Below are 12,227 nucleotides of genomic sequence, written 5' to 3'. Positions count from 1 at the left end.
ACCTTCACTATTCCTCCCAAATGAAATAAGAATTCCTTCACTTTCTTGAAGGTGTCTTTTTGTTTGATTAGATGTTATCACTTGTTCTTGGCTAAGTAGTATCTCCTTGCATTTGCAAGGACTAAACTTTCCTTTTTTTCTTCTCATTGGTGATTCATTGGCATATTTCAATGTGATATTTTTGTCTTCCATTGGACCTTGTATTTGTTCAGCCACATCAATGAATTACCTTTTTGAACTAGGTGAGATGAAAATTTTCTGTTCTCTTTCATGCATGATAATTAATTCAGTGGGCATTGTCCCCAAATAAGCTTATTTGTATATAGGTACATGGCATAATAATAGTATGTTTTAAGAGTATATAGAATAATAGAATAAGGAATAAGAAATTGCAGTGAAGAAGCTTTTATCATTCCTTACTGTCTCGGGGTATAAGTATACTAAACTTTGGTGTACTTTGGTTTCTTCAATATATTTCTCCGGATTCCTTTCTACTGTCAAGACTAGGGAAGAGTTCACTCTGACCTGAAAAGCAGTTTATGTGAATTGTTGCTGTCATTATTATACCCTTGTTCATAAAATATTAAGAATAAGCAAAGACAGGTATGATACCAAGTCTATGTAACCACCTGTGTTTGTTACCTTCCTCTTCCTTTTCCCTCTACTAGCTATTAAGTACAGGGCATGTCTGGTAATACTTGTTTCTACAGAAGCTAAGACACTGGAATCCAGACCTGATCTGGACTCCTAGAAGTACTGCAAAAAATAAAAGAATGACAATGCGCAACTGGCTAACGCACATTCCTAAGCACCAGAGATCTTCAGCTGCATTTATTTACCATTATTTTATGCTTTCCAGGCACTCAGGTTCCTAGAATGAGTCTAAGCTGCAGCCATTTGTTGGAAACTCAGAGTAATATTTCTATTTCCCTCTCTCCTTCTCTCCATCAATTACTTGCAGTGCTCATATTTTATCTATTACTTACCAGAAGCTTTACATGCAGCCAAAAGCTGTAAAGCCAGCATTTTCTACCTGGTACCATGTACTGTAGTCTTCTTTTTCAAGTCTGGGAAAAGCCTTGAGAATCTGACCCACAGAGGCACTAGGCAATTTGGTGAATGCCAGTTATTTTTACTGAAAATCAATGCTTATAGAATATAGCTTATATTTCGAAGTGCTGCCGCTGCCTTCATTCCTTAAGAGTTTGGCTGTGAAGACATGTTTTCTGTCTGAAAGCACTTGCCAGTTAAGCAATGACAATTTTCAAATTCTGTGGTTAGCAGTGTTACAGTGTAAAGTTTTAATAATTTGAGCATTGAAAAAGTAAGTACAACACATTTGCTTTGTATTTGGTAAGTAGAAGAAACGTGGGAATAAGTTGAGGAGAAGGGTTGGGTTTTTTGCTTTTTGTTTCTAGAAAGGGAAGGTGTGAGGCTGTAGCTGTCCATTTAGCAAGTCACACTCTTCAAAGTGGAAATGCACTACCGGCAGTCTTACATGCATGTTTGCTATCTAAACATGTAGATATTTTCAGCTCATTACATGACCACTTCAAAAAGGACAAACCACAGCGTATGAAAACATGCTGCTAGCCACACCGCAGGCTGTATTCTGGTCTGCCTTTAGGATCCATACAATTTCCTGTTCATGTATTTCCATAGCAGGTTGGGACTCTTCAGTGGAATGTACATGAGATAAAGCCTTTTTTTCAGTCCCTTAAATTTCTCACTGGATACATGTGGATAAACATCTGGCATTGGTTTGTAGCACACAGCTATCCAGGAGCGAAAAGAGAGTACTGACAAAAGGAGAAACTCTACGACACATTACAAGCATGGGCTTCTCCGCTTTCCCCACCGCAAAATTTCAGCTCAGTCTTTGGACCGTGCTGTGACTGCCCCCTCGCTCTCCTAGCTGCAAAGCTGTGGTCAGAATCAGTATCTTCCTTGCACAGCTCTGTAAGTGTCTCCCACAGCAGCCTTACCCGTTATTGGATAAATACAGCGCCTTTTCATTTGTCCCTGTTTCCCCTAGGGACAAACAAACAAAAGGAAGTACTTTTTCTCATGGTGCATAATAAAATTATGGAACTCATTGCCACAGGATGTTGTGGAGGCCAAAAATGTAAATGTTTTTTAAATGATATTAGATAAATGCACGAGGGTTGGGTCCAGCAGTGGCTGTAAAGTACAATCGTCTACATATAAACTTACCTCAGGAAGTTCATAAGCTGTGGATATCTTGGAGTATGTACCGTCCTGGAGAACTTACACATGCTCTGTTCTTACAGGGCTTCTAGTATTTACCATTGTCAGAAAAAGGACTCTGAACAAGATAAACCTTTGGCATAAATCAGTATAGCCGTTTTATGTCTTTCTGGTCTTGTCTTTTTTAATTTCTTAAGAAAATACTTAAATTATTGCCAGTGGTAGAGTCTCCCAGTATGTTTTCTTATTTATTTTCTCCTTTAACCCATTAACTTATTTCCCAAGGCAATGAAGCAATAGGAAATGTTACTAAAATGTCAACTTGTTTCATAAAATTATCCTCAGATTTCCACAGTGGATTTTTTTACTCTAACAAATGATGGAAGCCATCTTGCTGAACCAGTCTCTAACCCTATGCAACAAGAATACAGCTTGCAACACACTAGTTTAAGCAGAAGAAATGCTCCCTTGCTCTTTAGGAAAAATCAATAATTTTTAAAAATTACTAAATATTGAACAGGTTTATAGTTACACAACTGCATTCCAGCAAGAATCTACAGGAACTGATCTGGGATCTGTTTGCACAGACTGCCCAGGGAAGGTTGTCTAGAGTGCAATTGGCTACAGACTTATCAATATCAACTATTGTTAAAGTTGCAGATCCTTATCTGGCGCAATCAGCTCCACCATCTCCAGCTGAGTCAGACAGCTGAGGATAAGATCTGAAATTTGAATAACAATATGACAAGTGCTGTTTAGAAAAAGAAAATAAAGATTTGCACTAAAACATCATGTAAAGAAATTTAGGTTGAGCCCTGAAATAACGTATTTTAAAAATTTCTTCTTCATCAGTTGCTTACTTTTAAAGATCATATTTCCCCTCCCTGAAATAAACTACCCCTTTTGATCTTGGAAATTATTAATAACTTAACTGCTGGTGAAGTAAGATGGAACGAAGTCATACAAATCCAAATGATTGTAATGGAAGCAGAATCAGGCCTGTAGTTTCATTCTTCTGCTGTATTTGAATCTTTGACTTCCCACTCTCCTCCCAAATTTAAGGACCGTACATTAGCCTTTTTCCATACAACTATAGCGTTCCCACTAACATCAGTAGGAATTGTGTGAGTGACTTATGGGTGCTGACTATGTAATTTCAAGTGGCAGTAATGGTATTTACGCTGTAGAGCTGCATGCACAGATGGAAGAATAGTTCTTTCGCTAAGTATTTAATTCAGATAGAAAACACCTAATCCACCCCCAGGAGGCAGATACAGTAAAGACTATATACTCTGTGACTATGCATTTCAATAAGAGCTTCTCAACTTAAATTTGTTCTTCCATTAAATACAATTTCAGTCTCAATTTTACAGCATTAAATTAAGCTGTTTTTGAAGGAAATAAATTGTGTTTTCCTAAGACAGGGACAGGAGATTCCTATGTAAAAAGTAATAATGAGGTGCTGAAAGATGGTGCTAAATGCTTTTGCTTAAACATGTAGACATAGGATACATAATTAGTCAGATAACCACAGAGAAAAGGAAAGCTTTAAATAGAATATGAGAAGGAAAGAAAAGAAAGGAAATGTGGCAGGAAAGGAAATTTTATGATGTAAATAACGGAATGCAAAATATGTAGGATTAGTTTCATCAGAGTGGTTGCAAAATAGTACTGGAATCAATGAGGTTGGATACATTTTTTGAACAAATCTCCACAACTGTATTTATCTTGTAAATTCTGTCATAAATTGTTAACAAATGTCTTAGCAGCTGCCAGCAGAGGAAGAACAACGTCCACATCAGCTTATCAATGTCTTCCCCCTCTTTCAAATAAATAGTTGTTGAAAATATCTTGAATGACATCTGTTGAACCACACTGCCTCAACCCCAAGTCTGCCAAGGTCACATTCATTGAAGTGCTTGAGCTGTTCTAGGATCTGTTGCAGGTAAAACCCACCAAGTGATAAGTACATTTGCACTCACAGCCTGAGAGCAGGGTTGTAAATGTTCCTAAATCTCCTAAAAAGCTAAATACCAGCTAAGTACCAGCTAAAAGGCTAAAGTCCCAGCACTGTATAGCATCCCTTATCTTTTAAAACTTCTGGGGAACCTGAATTTTTGGTGAGGGAAGACAGAAATTTACTGTATTTGGGATCACATCTTCACAAAGGATATGCAATGAATGAATAAGTTAATAAGATAAAGACTATAAATTTCACAATGAAAAACAGATTAAGAAGCCAGTAGAAAGACTAGGGTAATGAATGACACATTTCCAATATCTGAGTTATTCTTGCAGCAATTCAGTTGTCAGATTGAGGGATCTGATTTGATCTTGCCAGCCCTGAATTTTCAATATTTTTTTCCTGCAGCCTAACAAATACTGTGCCAGTGGCTTTGTGTATTGGTTTTTCAAATTGTGCTTGCACTAAAAAAGACTGACCAATATGTTTACATACTGCTTTGATGGCTGGAACAAGTTGATAGTCCTAGGAGTATCTTCATCGGGAAGGAAAAACAGGAGAAGAAATGCATAGCCCTGCTTTATATAATGAAGGGTAGGGGGAGGGGAGAAGAGAATGAGAAGAGGAAAGGAAGGCAAAAGGGGAATGAAAATTTCCACAGTTGCTTTAATGACAGGAGATTATCTGACATCTATAAATTACCTCATCTATGAAAACTGTGTATTTGTTAGAAGGAGATGGTGATACAGTTATGGACTTTTTTGAAACCTGTAGCTCCCCAATTTATTAATTCTGTCCCTAATCCCTGACAGCAAATTCACAGAGCTCAGTGATGCTATATATCACTCGAGGATGTGGTCCTCTATCACCAAAGCCATGCTTTAAAGACCTGCTTAGATGAGCATATTCAGCAGTAATCATGCTGTCACTGCTGAAGGCGAAGGCTTTAATAGCATTCTTGAAATATGATAGTTTGATATTTTTATTTCCCATGTTCCTTATCTGAGTCACAGGAAACAAAAGCCCTCTTACTAACAAACATTTGAAAGAACTAAACAAATTCTCTGAAAAATAATGGAATCTTTTACATGTGAAATCTAGACTCTGTTGTCAGTTTTGTTTCCACAGTCATAACCCATGTCTGTAATCACAAACTGATAATACCACTTTCAAGTGGACACAACATCAGAAACCACATTATTGGAAAAAGGAAAGCAAGAAGCTCTGTTTCATTTAAGTGATGACTGATAAAAAGCAGTTCATTTGAAACCTGTTTGTATTGGCTGTGTCTTGCTATCCCTTTCAATGGCTCTTTTGTATAGAAAAAGTATTTTCTTAAAAGTAGGTGCTGGATCTCTTCTATTGTTGAACATGTCCATGACTCAATATTGAGTGGTTTTGGTGAGCATTTCTGGTCTCAGGTTGTTGTGTGTAGGCATCTGTGTAATAGGTAGACAGTTTCAAATAAAGCCTATCAAGTCCAAATCCTGTTAAACCCTTGTTTTTTGTAAGGGTAGCCAGCTCTTTCTGTAAAAAAAAAAAAAAAACAAAACCAAACCCAACATGCTTGATGTCCAGTTTGTGTGTGTTGCTGTCTATTCTGATTTCTTTGGAAGACAGGCTTGCCAGAGTTGAATGCTGTGCAACTGTTGCATATGTGGGGTGTGAGAACTCCTGGAATCACAACACTTCAAGCCAAAAGTTTATTTATGCAGAAAATTTGTGGAGCAATTTTCTGAATATCTTCCCACTTTGAACTGTGCCCAGATAAGAAATCTGTGGGAATTAGGTACAGAAACACAGTATGGCCCTAAGCCACAGATTCAGAAAAGTCTGATGCCTACAGTGAAATTTTGGTGGTATGGAGGGACTTAGATTTAAGCATTTTACAAATCTTTGATGGATTTGGCATGGGACCACCCAAACTGAGAACTCTCAGGCTAGTAGATTTTCACGATTAAGTTCAAAAACTGTCTTCAGAGACTGCCTAATGGATACCTGAAATCTTAAACTCACCTTGAAGTACAGTGGCATCCTTTCTATAAATTAACTGCTTAATTGCTGGGAGAAGAAGTTAATTTGAATATTTATTCAATGATTCTTGCAAAATTCATAAACAGTCTTGGCATAATGGTCCTGCTTCAGCAGGGGGGATAGAGAACACATTTGACCCATCCTAGTCTATATTTCTATGGACTAAACTCTTGCTTGGAAGAGAATTTGTAGGCCTGTAACCCATCAGACTGAGGAGGAAATAGAAGTCCTGTTTTCTACTCTCTCATGTGGTGGTGTTTTAAAGAAAATAAAACCCAGATAATTCAGTTTGCTGTACCTAAGTAATTGAGAGCTAATCCAGAAGGAAATGTCTAACAGAGCATTGTCAGCCTAATCCCAGTGAGACACATGTGCCAGTTGGCTTGAGTGAACTTCTGCTCACTGTGTTTGTGACTATGAATCACATTCTTAAGAGCTTAATGACCCACTTTCAATGTATGAGGAATTTAGGTATTTATCTTTGCTCCAAAGCTTTCCTTATAGATCTAAACTTTAGCACTTTTGAGACTCTTGTCCCAAAAGAGTATTCTTAAAACTGTTCCTATGCTTTTCATTTATGTAAGAGATACAATATTGAGGTGTACTGAATAGCTTTTATACTATAGAGGAGTATCTTTTATGAACAAGATGATGAACCTTCTCTAACTTGACTAATACAAGCGATAGAAAGGCAAGGTGCATGTTCTATAGTCAACATTATGTATACAGTTTAGTTTGGCACTGTTAAATCTGTGTGCGTTTGGCAACATTTGACTGAACAGTAATATTTTTTTGGTTTTAGGTTGGCTACTTTAATAGTAGTTTAGGATTTCAACAATCATCTCTAAAACCATTAATCATGTAACTGCTCCTGCCATGGCCTATTGGGATGTATCAGTGAAATGACAATATTAATGCTGAATTGTTCTAGTGCCCAGGATAAAGGAAATAGTAAAAGATAATAGTTAAGCGGTACCCTCATCTCACAAACCTAAAGGAATATCCTTGTAAAAGAGGTGAATTGAGTGGGTTAATCCCGGCAAATTTAACAGAGTGACTCACACTCTTTCCTTGTTAAGAAAAGCAAACAAAGAGAACAAAATTCTATCATCTATAAATACAGTAAAACAGAGTTTAGACCCCCTCCTCTATGCCCTCCATGGCACTAAGGTATATAATAAACTAGCTATGAGACATCTTAAGATCACAAATTCCTTAAAGTTAGCAATATTTTTCTGTTTTCCCAGAGTATAAAAGTGAAGAGATGAATTACGCCAAATAACACAGAATATAATTATTTTTAGCTCTGATTCAACAGGAGATTTACAGACAGATTAGTGGTCACCAAAGAAGTATTTGCATCTGTTGTTTATGTTATGACATCTCAGATCAAAGGTTTTAAACTTTAACTTTCCATTTTCCAAGTGAATAATGAAACTGGAAAAAAGCTGAAGATGTGAGGAGGGAAAAGCTATAGAGTATTAAACACACTGAGGGAAACTTTGAAATGATGAGGACATGTAGGATGAAGCCCAGAGGCTGGGTCCGTCAGACTTCTGAACACTCTGCTCCTCATGCCCTAGATTACGCACAATGTGTGTGTGTGCCTGTGAATCATCCCAGCGATCATGGAAACACTCCATGTTTAAAAGGAGGCTTGTGTTGGCCTCAGGCTTTGCTGAATGTCCAGCCCTTTGCAGCACCGTGTCCAGTGTGCTTAATTCTGTGTACCCATGGTGATACAACATTTCTGTAGCTGAAGCTAACAAAGTTAGTACTGAGTTGCAGAGGCAGAAACAAGTCCAGTAAAAACCCAGCAGTGGAAACTCAGCCAAAATAAGGCTTCTTTCTAAACAGATGCTAAGATTTTTCAAGTAAATATAAATCTTTAAGGAGCTGAGTTAAAGTAAGTTGAGGGTCTCTTTGAAGAGATAATTGATGTGGATTCCTACAGTCAAAAAAGTTCTATTAACTACCTTGTAAAAGGGGAGATCACCAACAGGAAAAAAACCACCACAACAACAAAAACCCTGCTTGAGCCATTGTCTTTACTGAGATCATGATTAGACCTTTTATGCAGTTAATTAAGAAGGAAAAAGAGGAAAGATGCCTATGATTTAACTGCATGACTCAGAAAATTATTAATGGTCTGGGGATCCCATCACAAACAGCTCACTTGTAAAATACAGCTCAGGTCAATAACAGTCAGAGGCATTTTTATTTACTAGATTTCAGAGGGCTTTAATGAAATAATTTGCTGGCTTCAGTTCAGTTCATATGCCCTGATCCTGTACTGAGATCTCCATGGGAGGAGACTGTATAATAACAGATGCTTACAATTTCAGCCATGTACAAATGTATCAGTACACCCATATACGCATAATATTGGTCTATGCATGCATGCAAAGGTTGGAACTGATAAGTCCTGCCTATTTTTCAAAGAACAGCCACCATAGAGTATATCAATTTGTACCTTTGCCCACAAATTGCTTGGATATGGCAAGTGTTGGGCTTACATGTAGACCGACGTTGTCATCTTGGCTTTATTTAAGGACCTTCTTGGGCACAATTAAGCGAGTAGAAACTGAACAGAGACAAAATGCCATTAACTATGAAAAACAAACAAAATGACCAGAAAGACCTTCTTTCTCTCAGCACTTATTTACATATCAGTGTTGGTATTACTTGGAAAGAGCATAAGTAAGGTAAAAAGGGGCTAAATATAAGGTTGACTTTAAGTTGGCATTGTCTTATAAAAATATTTCAAGTCACTATGTGGATTTAAATTCTTACAGAATGTTCTGTTCCCTTAACTGAACATCACATTCAATTTGTCTGGATGAAAATATTTGGATTATTTATTTATGTTGGAAAAACTGTATGAATTTAAATTTAATTTAATGAGCTAACTAACTTGTCCTTCAATGGTATCAAAGTTTCACTAAATTTGAGAAGAAAATGCACTTTTGAACAAAATTAGGGGGACAGTTGAAATAACTAATTTAATCTGATTTTGGAAGTTAACATAAATATAGTGAAGTATAGCCGTCACGTTTTTTCAGCAGTTCTGATGTTCTGTTAAATGTTCTTTTCTTTTTAAGTGAGATAAGCTATTTCTAGCGGAAAGACTGGCCTGCACTTTGAATTCCAATGTATTTCTTGCACACAATTTTCTGTGCAGAAACCATACTCTCTTATTTTTAAATAAACTGTAACTGTTTAAAATCAATGTAAGTCATCCAAGTAAGAGACAATAAACCAGTGTCTTTTTGTGTTTATATCTTATTTTACATAAAATTATTCTGGAAGGATATTTATAGCAATTAATAGTCACTCTATTTATTATTAAGCAATCATTTATCATTAAGCAATCATTTTGCTGAGGTACCAAAGGGTAGGTATTCACAGTATCCTAGGAATTACAGGTTGATAAAAGTATTCAATCACTTATTTTCTTCCTTGAAAATTCAGGATTATTTCCTAAAATATATCCCTCTAACTATTAAGTCCACCAGAGCTAATTATATACTGTACATTTCAGTTTTAGCATTCATCTCACTCTTCTCAATAAAAGCTTTACAGTTCATGCAAGAGTAGAATAGGCTTTAAGTATAAAAGAAATAAAATGAAATACCAATCTGATTAACATTTCAGGATTCTGAAAGCCAGTTTATATTAAAAAACCTTCTTACCACTCTGGCTTTGCGAACCATGTGTTAAAAAATGGGGATTATGAAGATCCATTGCAGCAAAGGATTCAAGCATTCTTCTTTGTGCTGGTTCAGCTGATCTACAGCACAGTCTGTGCCAAGACCCTCCGCCTTTCTTAAACATAATGATGAAACACATCCTCCACTGAGCAGTTCTTCACATTTGTCACTGGTCACTTCATTATTTTAAATGTCACTAATTGTTTATTTGAAGCATCTTGGTAATAAGAGAGCAAACAGGGCTGGCATCATGTTTGAATCATACATAGAAGAGTTCCATTCACGTTTATGAGGACATTTGTTTAGTAACCAATACAAAACAGCACTGGAGTAAGAAACAAATGGTAGGAAACCTTTTTTCCATCAACACTTATGTGACATATAATTGCAGCTTTGTGATTTTGGTAGTTCAAACAGAGCTTACCTCCAGAAAGGCAGAGTTTACTTTATATTTACAAAAGGAAAGTAGAGCTGCCATGTGACAGAAAATTACTGCGACAGCCCATGTTTTAGTTTATTATTTCACAGGTGTATCACAGACTTCTTGTCAGACAAGCTAGCAGCCTTGTGGAAAGTTCACGGAAGCCAGGAAGCCGTAAGTTTAAACGACACTTGTTTTTTCGCTGCTTCTTGTATTTCAATGTGTTTTATAGTTGTGACTATTAATCAGGGACTCACACTCTTAATTTTAGCAGCAGATGAGTTATCAGTGTCAGGTTCCTTTCTACCTGATAAATTCCCTGACTCATCTGTTGAACACAATCTTTTCTGGCAGGATGGGAACAGAAGCTACTTCTTACATATTACAGAATTGACTGTCAGTCACATACACAAGTACGCTGTCACCACCAGGAAAGTGGGGAATAGACTAAACCTTTGTATTGAGCTGTCTCAAGAATAATCAGCTCCAACCACCAGTGATCCAGAGTCCATATCCCTTCTGCCTAATAAAAATAGAAGCAGGATTATGAATGCATTGCATTCAAGTAGGGCTGGGTGAACCCCTGATCTGCACTGAGTTTCTGGGAGCTGGGACAAGGGAGAAAAGCTAGACTACTTTTCTCTTACATATTTGTAATGTCCGAAAAGAAATCTGTAGGGAATTTTGGTAGTACAGCTAGAGGAATTTCCTTCTACTTCTTGCACAAATCTGCTTTCACTCGTGAAAGCAGGGTGGTTTGCCCGCATGTCAGTGAAAAGCTGTGCAACCATCCCAGATAAAAGGGAACCTTGCAGTTATCGAGGCTAACACAGACGTTTACAAGAGCATGGAGAGGAGGGAGAATCATGTTTTCTAAACACTCAGCTGTTAGTTTGGATAAGGAACCTTCAACTAGAGCAGAGTTTTGTAGTATGTTTGAAATTTGTTATGCAGTCTTCTTTGACAAGTAGAAGAAGTCCTACCTGGAAAAGTCGTTCAGATCAGCCAAGCTGTTGCAGTCTTCCAGCTGAGCGTCTAGTCCCACATGCCACAGATTTGTGGGTGATGATGAAGATGACGCTTTCATGCCATGACCTTCTCTCATGTGACAGCAGTGGACTACAGGTCTGCTTGCAATGTCCCCTCCTTTGGGGTGCCGTGAAAGCAGAGCTATTGCTGCTGCCCAGATGTGAAAGATCTGCTACTGGAACTGCAGAGAGGCAAAAAGATAAGCTTCAAACAAACCCCCAACACCCTGACCTTTCAGGAAGTTCATTTCTCAACTGGAACTCTGCAGCTTTTGCTCATTTTGTATAATCCTTTCTGTACTCTTCCTTTTAAAGAAAACACCTTTGTGATGGCCTTGCAGTCCACTTGCAAAGAAAGGAACAAAGTCCTGTTTTCCTGCTTCTTTGCCATCACATTGACATAATGAACAATGCCACTACTTCAACTGTTATCACAAAGAAATCCATTAAACATTCTACATAGTGTGCAAAAATTTGTCTCCCCTTCCCTTTTCCTGCTGGGAATTTGTGGTAGCATGGTAATTTATTTCAAGTGGAATAGAAGCACTTGTGGTTTAGCTTTTTTTTTGTGTCTAGAAGCTAGCAGTTCAGTCCAAATGTAATAATGTTTAATAATCCCTATGTACACTCTTGCACTAATGTTAACAGCAAATTTTTCACAAGAAAATAATCTTGGATAGCATGTTAATAGGTTTACAGTAAGATGACAAACCCTAATGTTAGGTTGCAGAGCAGATTAAAACTGCAGACAGCTAATTAATAATCAGATAATAGCATTCCTGTTGTGTTTGGGAAGATATTTTTACCTGTTCCGGAGCTGAAAGTCAAAAAGAAAAGTGAAGTCTCAGGGGTGAAATCCTGGC

The 12,227-nt window shown here is 37.3% G+C and overlaps 1 protein-coding gene across 1 annotated transcript in view; it reads left to right on the top strand.

The window, feature by feature from the left end:
- The window catches only part of ANGPT1 (angiopoietin 1), a 163,119-nt gene that overhangs the window by 49,512 nt on the left and 101,380 nt on the right, over positions 1-12,227 (top strand). The window lies entirely within an intron of this gene.

This window comes from Haliaeetus albicilla, chromosome 3 (assembly GCF_947461875.1).
Source record: "Haliaeetus albicilla chromosome 3, bHalAlb1.1, whole genome shotgun sequence".
NCBI lineage: Eukaryota > Metazoa > Chordata > Aves > Accipitriformes > Accipitridae > Haliaeetus > Haliaeetus albicilla.
Note: the sequence above shows the minus strand (reverse complement) of the source record. Positions and strands in the feature narration are given on the sequence as shown.